The 6,307-nt window shown below is 38.6% G+C and overlaps 1 long non-coding RNA gene across 1 annotated transcript; it reads right to left on the bottom strand.

The window, feature by feature from the left end:
• Positions 1-269: 269 nt before the first annotated feature.
• Positions 270-5,442, bottom strand: LOC134476723 (uncharacterized). Its single transcript, XR_010048526.1, has 3 exons — positions 4,891-5,442; positions 4,184-4,290; positions 270-848 (listed from the first exon to the last, which is right to left on the bottom strand). It is a non-coding gene; the product is annotated as an uncharacterized LOC134476723 (long non-coding RNA).
• Between the last annotated feature and the right edge of the window lie 865 nt (positions 5,443-6,307).

Raw genomic sequence — 6,307 nt, 5'->3', positions numbered from 1 at the left:
ACATCTATCGTTTTCTGTGATAAATCTGTTCTTTTCATGATCAGTAACTCAAACTCTCCGATTTCTCTTTTACATGCTAATGATCATAGTTTCAGTCAAACAACTGTGTGTGACTTCCTGGTGATGCCTGCACTATTTCACTGGGTGTTCTTTCTGATGCTGGGTGAGAAGAGAATCAAGTAATTGCCAGTCCTCTGGTTGGTAGACAAGTATGCTGGTATATTTCTGTGCAGGTTGCACAGAAAAATGTTTTATCACATTTCTCATGGTGGACTTTGCAATGCGTTTTTATTTTACTTTTACTCTCAACCCTCACAGCGTTTCTTCATTTGCTCATTCAACTAGGAACCCACCATGTTCATCAAGATGAGAGAGGAAAGTGGTGGGGCTAAATCAGGGGCTGGAGGAGGAGGTGAGGAGGGGACAGATTCTGGAGAGAGTTGGTGAGAGACTCAAGTGAGTTGTGAGCGGAGGCAAAAAGAACAGTCAAGGTGACTTCAGGATCTTTGGTGTGTGGCTACAGGATACCTATATTCTGACCTGGTTGCAAAGTGGTATCTTTTACTGAGATGGTGAACAACAGAGGGAAAGTTGTGGTCAAGACTGTGTGGGCATGTTGCGTTTCAGATGCCTGCTAGACCTCAAGGAGAGGCTGGGTAGACAGGGAGAGGTTGAGTTCCAAGGAAGAAAGGGGCTGGAGATTGGTCCTGAGATGCATCAGTGCATGGATGCACTGGGGGAAGTTGCTGGAGAGGAAGGGTAAAAAGCCTGGTGCAAAATCCTGGGGCCATCCCACCGATTGTGTCAGGCAGTACAGCCAGATGGATCCAAAAAAATAGAAGCTGCTTCTGTTAAAACAAAACAAAACAAAACAAAACAAAAAAACAGAAGATAAGTGACCAAGTGTTTTGAAGCAGAAAGGAAAGATCAAAAATCTCTGGTTACAGGTAAGAATGATCATTTATCTTAAAGCAGCTTTGGAAATCCAAAGTGAAGTACAGGAAACAACAAAAAATAGAAGTAAGAAGATGGAGACAATCTGTTTAACTAATCTTTTCAGTTTTACTAAAAAGGAGGGCAGAAAAACCAGGCAGTGATATGAGGGATTTATAGCATCAAGACATGTTCTCATTTTCGTGTGCATTAATGGAGCATATATTCTTAAACTTTTGTGAGTAGTATACTCTAAAATAACCACACGAGTATATCACAGTAAACACATAAAGCAATAGCATGGGTATCATCACTATCAAGGACTATACATTGCACAGAACTATATGTACTATAATATTATGCCATTTCCCAAACAATTTTGTTAATATCAAATATGTGAGTAGTGTGTGGCACTATGACATTACAACAGCTACGATGTCACTAGGCAATAGGAATCATGCAACTCCACAATAATCTTGAGGGACCACCACAATGTATGTGATCTGTTGTTGACCTATCATTGTAAAGGGTATGACCAGATTTTAAAGTATTATTTGCTCTGGCTACCATAACAAATTACCATACACTTGATGACTTAAATAATAGAATTTATTTTCTCATAATTCTAGAGGCTCAAAGTTCAAGAGCAAGGTATTTGTAGGTTTCTTCAGAAGCTCTGCCCTTGGCTTGTGGTTGGCTTTCTCATGAGGTCCTCTCTATGTGACTGGAAGTCTCTTCATCTCTTTGTGAATCCAAATCATGTTGGATTAGTGCCATAATCTTTTAAATATATCAAGCATTAACTGCATCTTTTCTTTTCTAGTACTGGGGATTGAAAGCCTTCTTTCTGAGGTATCTCCTCAGCTCAATTTTAGTTTTTACTTTGAAACAATTTTTCACTAAGTCTTCAAGATGCCCAGGCTGGGTTTGAATTCACAAACTTCGTGACTTGGCTTCCCAGAAGTACTGGGATTACAAGCTTGTGTTACCACACACAGCTTTACCTCTTTAAACCCGCTATCTCCAAATATAGTCATGTTAGAGATCAGAATTTCAATATACAATTTTTAGGGAGATGGTTCAGTCAAGGGTACTTAGCTCTTTTTTTTGTTTTGAGACAGAGTCTCATCATGTAGTCAGATTGGCCTACGTAACCCAGACTGGTCTTGAACTCATGGAAATCCCCCTCCCTCAGTCTCCTGAGTACTGGGATTACAGGCATGCACCACCATGCCCAGTTTAGTATCTCTTGTAAGTGGAATCATGTCATCTTTGTACTTCTGTGACTGGTTTGCTTCACTAAGTTTGTGTCTGAGTTTTACCCAAGTTACAACATATGTCAGAACCACATCCTTTTTAAGGTTAAATAGGTTCACTGTATATACATGCCACATTTTGTTTTCCAGGTTATTCACAAATGTTATTTCCTTCTTTTAGATATTGTCAATAATGCTATTACTAATATACAAGTGACTCTGCAAGACTACTTTCAGTCACTTGGGACTTGTATCACTAAGTGAAAGTACAGGGTCTATAGTGACCCTATCGGTTAGTGTGTGTCTTAGTTACTTTTCTCACTGCTGAGACAAAAATATCCAAAATACCCAAAGTTAAAGAAGGAAAGATTTACTTAGATCATAGTTTGTAGAGGTTTCACTCTGTAATCAGCTGGCTCCAAGGCAGGGTGGCATGGCAGGCAGGCATCACAGAGGAGAAACAGCTCCTGGTGGGCAGAAGGTACCAAAGCAAGCAAGGGGGGACCAGAGCTCTTTCTATCACTTATGTCTCATCCAGGCTACTTAGGGTGGGGAGCATTCACACCCCTAATGCTAGCGCCCTTGATCCTGGCATTGTACCATTAATCAATCCAGGGTCCCACACTCTAGATCCAGGCACTTTAAAATAGCCCCACCTGTAACTGCATGAGGCTTTGAGGGGACATCTGGACACAAACTTAAACAGTGCATTTTGATTTCTCTAATGCATCAGTACTATTTTTCAGAGCAGCTATGCCATGGTACCCTCCCAACAGTGGTGGGGTCCAGTTTGTCCATTCTCACCAATACTTTTTACTTTCTGCAGCTTTGTCAGATTTTGGTTTTTCTGATAGCAGCCATCCTAAAGGGTATGAGTTGATATTTCATTGTTGTTTTGATTGAACATTTCTCTAACGAGCAGCAGATATTAAGCATCTTTTCACGTGCTTGTTGGCTCTTTGTATATTTTAGAGAACTATATAGTCAAGTTCTTTGTCCAGTTTTGAATCAGATTTGTTCTTGTTGAATGGTAGAGGTTTGCATATATTGTAACTATCAGTCCCTTTTCAGATGTATTATTTCCAAATAAATTTTCCCTTGCCGCAGGTGGCCTTTTTATTCTGTTGATTGTGTCCTTTGATACACAGAAGTTTTTTAGTTTAATGAAGTCCAATTTATCTATTTTTGATGCTTGTGATGTCAGTGTTATATCTAGGAAATCCTTGCCAAGTCCATGTCATGAAACTTTTCCTCTAAGAGTTTTATAAATTTTTGCTCTTATATTTAGATCTGTTTTTCCCATTTTTTATTAGTACATGTTAGTAGGACATGTTTACATTCCTTGCGGGGAATTGGTACATGACTTATTGTGAGTTAATATTTATATATGGTATAATGTTAGAATGTTTTTTATTGGTACTTGGTTGCTGTTGTTAAAGAAATAGCAGATAGCAGAATATGGTGACACATGCCTAAAATTCTAGCACTGTGGGAAGCTGAGGCAAGAGGACACCAGTTCAAGCTCAGTCTGGGCAATTTAGCAATTTAACAAGACCCTGTTTCAAAAATACAAAAAGACTGGAGATGCAGCTCATTGCAAAGGCTTCAGATTCATTCCCCAATACAAAAAAAAGAAGGAGGGGAGAAGGATATTATAGCATATCATTGGGCTGATAGGATTAACCTAGCAGAGGAAAACGCTGACATGCAGACGGAGGGTAACTGTAGAGCAAAGCCCCTGAGTAAGTGAGAAAGCCTCCACCAAGCTTTAGGCAGGCTCTTCTGAGCATTCTTTCTGACTAGGTCTCAACCTTGATCCAGTCCTATCTTTGGCCTGCCCCGCACATTCTTAACAAGGAATCCGACTAAGTGGTTCTCTACTCTTGATATCCAATCAAGTGTTTCATCCCCATCCTTAATGGCTAAGCGTTTATCTTGCTAAAAATGTTGGAATTTTGTTAGGCCAGTTTATCAAGAATTGTCCTAGAAAATACCTTGCAGCAGAAAATGCCCTCCAGCAGTCTGTCAGTTGCCCAGGTGACAGTTTTTGTAGTTTCAATTGCTTCTGTCTTCTAGAAAAGGGTGGTCACTATGATGCACACTGTAGAAATCAATAAAAGACAGCCAAATACTCTGCCTCTGTGCTTTGTCTTTTAACCCCATAAAAATGTTCCTCCCTGAGCCTTATTTTGGAAATAATCCCAATCAGTGCCCATCAATGTAAATAAGTCTGCCTCCAAGTCCTGATGTCACTTTTGTGTGTCTGTTATTACAGTCTCTAAAGAAATAAAAATGAAAACGAAACATTCCAAAATGAATAGGACGCAGTGAAAGCAGTGCCAGGAGACGGTTAGAAGTGTAGATATTTATACTAAGAAAGAAAAAGATTTCAAACCAACAGCTTACCATAACACCTTTAAAAACCTGGGGGAAAAATTGGGCATGATGGTTACTTGCCCATAATCCCAGCATTCTGGGAGGCTGAGGCAGGAGGATTACAAATTCAAGTCCAGCCTGGGCAACTTAATGGTTTAGCAAGATTATCTTGAAAGAAAGAAAGAAAGAAAGAAAGTTGAGAAAAGGACAAAATAAATCCAAAACTAGAAGACAGGATTATAGCAAAGATAAAGTAGAAAAACAATTTTAAAGGTCAACAAAACAAATACTTTTTTTTTAAGGTCACAAAAAGTGACAAACTTACCCAGACTGACTGAAGCAGAGGCTTGGGTGTGCAGTTCAGTGGTAAAGTATTTGCATAGTATGTGTACAAATCCAAGGCACTGAAGAAGAGAGACACGGAGAGAAGCAAAGGGAGCACAAATAAAAACAAATGAAAAAGTAAGCATTATGACCAATTTTACAAAAATAAAGACTATAAGAGAGTTGTATGAACAACCGTGCACAACCAACTGAATAACTTAATGAATGGACAATCCCTAGAGACACACAAACTGCTAGGACTAACTCACGAAGAATGAGAAAAGCTGAACAGATTGATAACCAGTGAGGAAACTGGATCACTATTCAAAAAACTTCCAATAAAGAAAAGCCCAGGACAGATGGTTCACTGCTGAAAGCTATCAAACATGTAAAGAATGAACATTGATCCGTCTCAAACACTTTCCGTTTCATTCTATGAAGTCAGCACTCCCTCAATCCAAAAAAAGAAAAAAACAGACAAAACTACTCTCAGGGTTTGGATATGAAATGCCACCGGAAAGCTCATGTGTTGAGGGCACGGTCCCCAGTGCAGCAGTGTTCAGAGATGGGGATTTTGGCAGGTGATGGGATCATGAAGGATCTGACCTCATTAGAAGGATCTGTCTTCATCATATATTAAGGGGCTATTAAAAGATGACAGGAACTCAGGAGGTAGGTGCTAGCTGGAGGAAGTAGGTCACTGAGAGTATATCCTTGAAAGGTTCAAAACAAAACAAAAGAGGCTCCTTTGCTAGACATGATGGCACAGGCCTGTGATCTCAGCTACTCAAGAGACTAAGATAGTATTTACCAACAATATATAATATGAAAAGAAGATTAAGAAGTTAACTTTACTTGCCATAACATAAATAAGAATAAAATATTTAGGAATCAGCTTAACCAAAAAAGTGAATGACTCATACAATGAAAACCGTAATACACTGCTGAAAAACATTAACGAAGTCAATAAATAAATGGGAAGAAACCCCATGTTAATGTACTGAATATTAAGATGTTGATACTGCCCAAAGTGATCTATGGATTTAACGCAATCCTTATCAAAATTCCAATGATTTATTTAAAAAAATTTAAAAACTTATTTTCCAATTCGTATGCAATCTCAAGGGACCCTGAATAGCAAAAAATATTCTTGAAAAATAGCAACAAATTTGGAGGATTCACAATTCTGATTTCGAAAATTTACAACAAATCTAACAGTAATAAAAAGCTGCCAATGGACACTAAGTCTGCTTCATCTTTTGACTACTGTGAATAATGTTCATAGACAAAAGAATGGAATAGGATAGGATAGGATAGGATAGGATAGGATAGGATAGGATAGGATAGGATAGAAAGCCAGCAAATAAACTGTGATATATATAAACAAATTCTGACAAGGGTGTTGTAACCATTCAATG

The sequence above is a fragment of the Cavia porcellus genome, unplaced genomic scaffold (genome assembly GCF_034190915.1).
Source record: "Cavia porcellus strain 051 isolate PalLab524CR breed Dunkin Hartley unplaced genomic scaffold, mCavPor4.1 scaffold_7, whole genome shotgun sequence".
Taxonomy (NCBI): Eukaryota; Metazoa; Chordata; class Mammalia; order Rodentia; family Caviidae; genus Cavia; species Cavia porcellus.
This window is presented reverse-complemented; position numbering and strand designations above follow the sequence as displayed.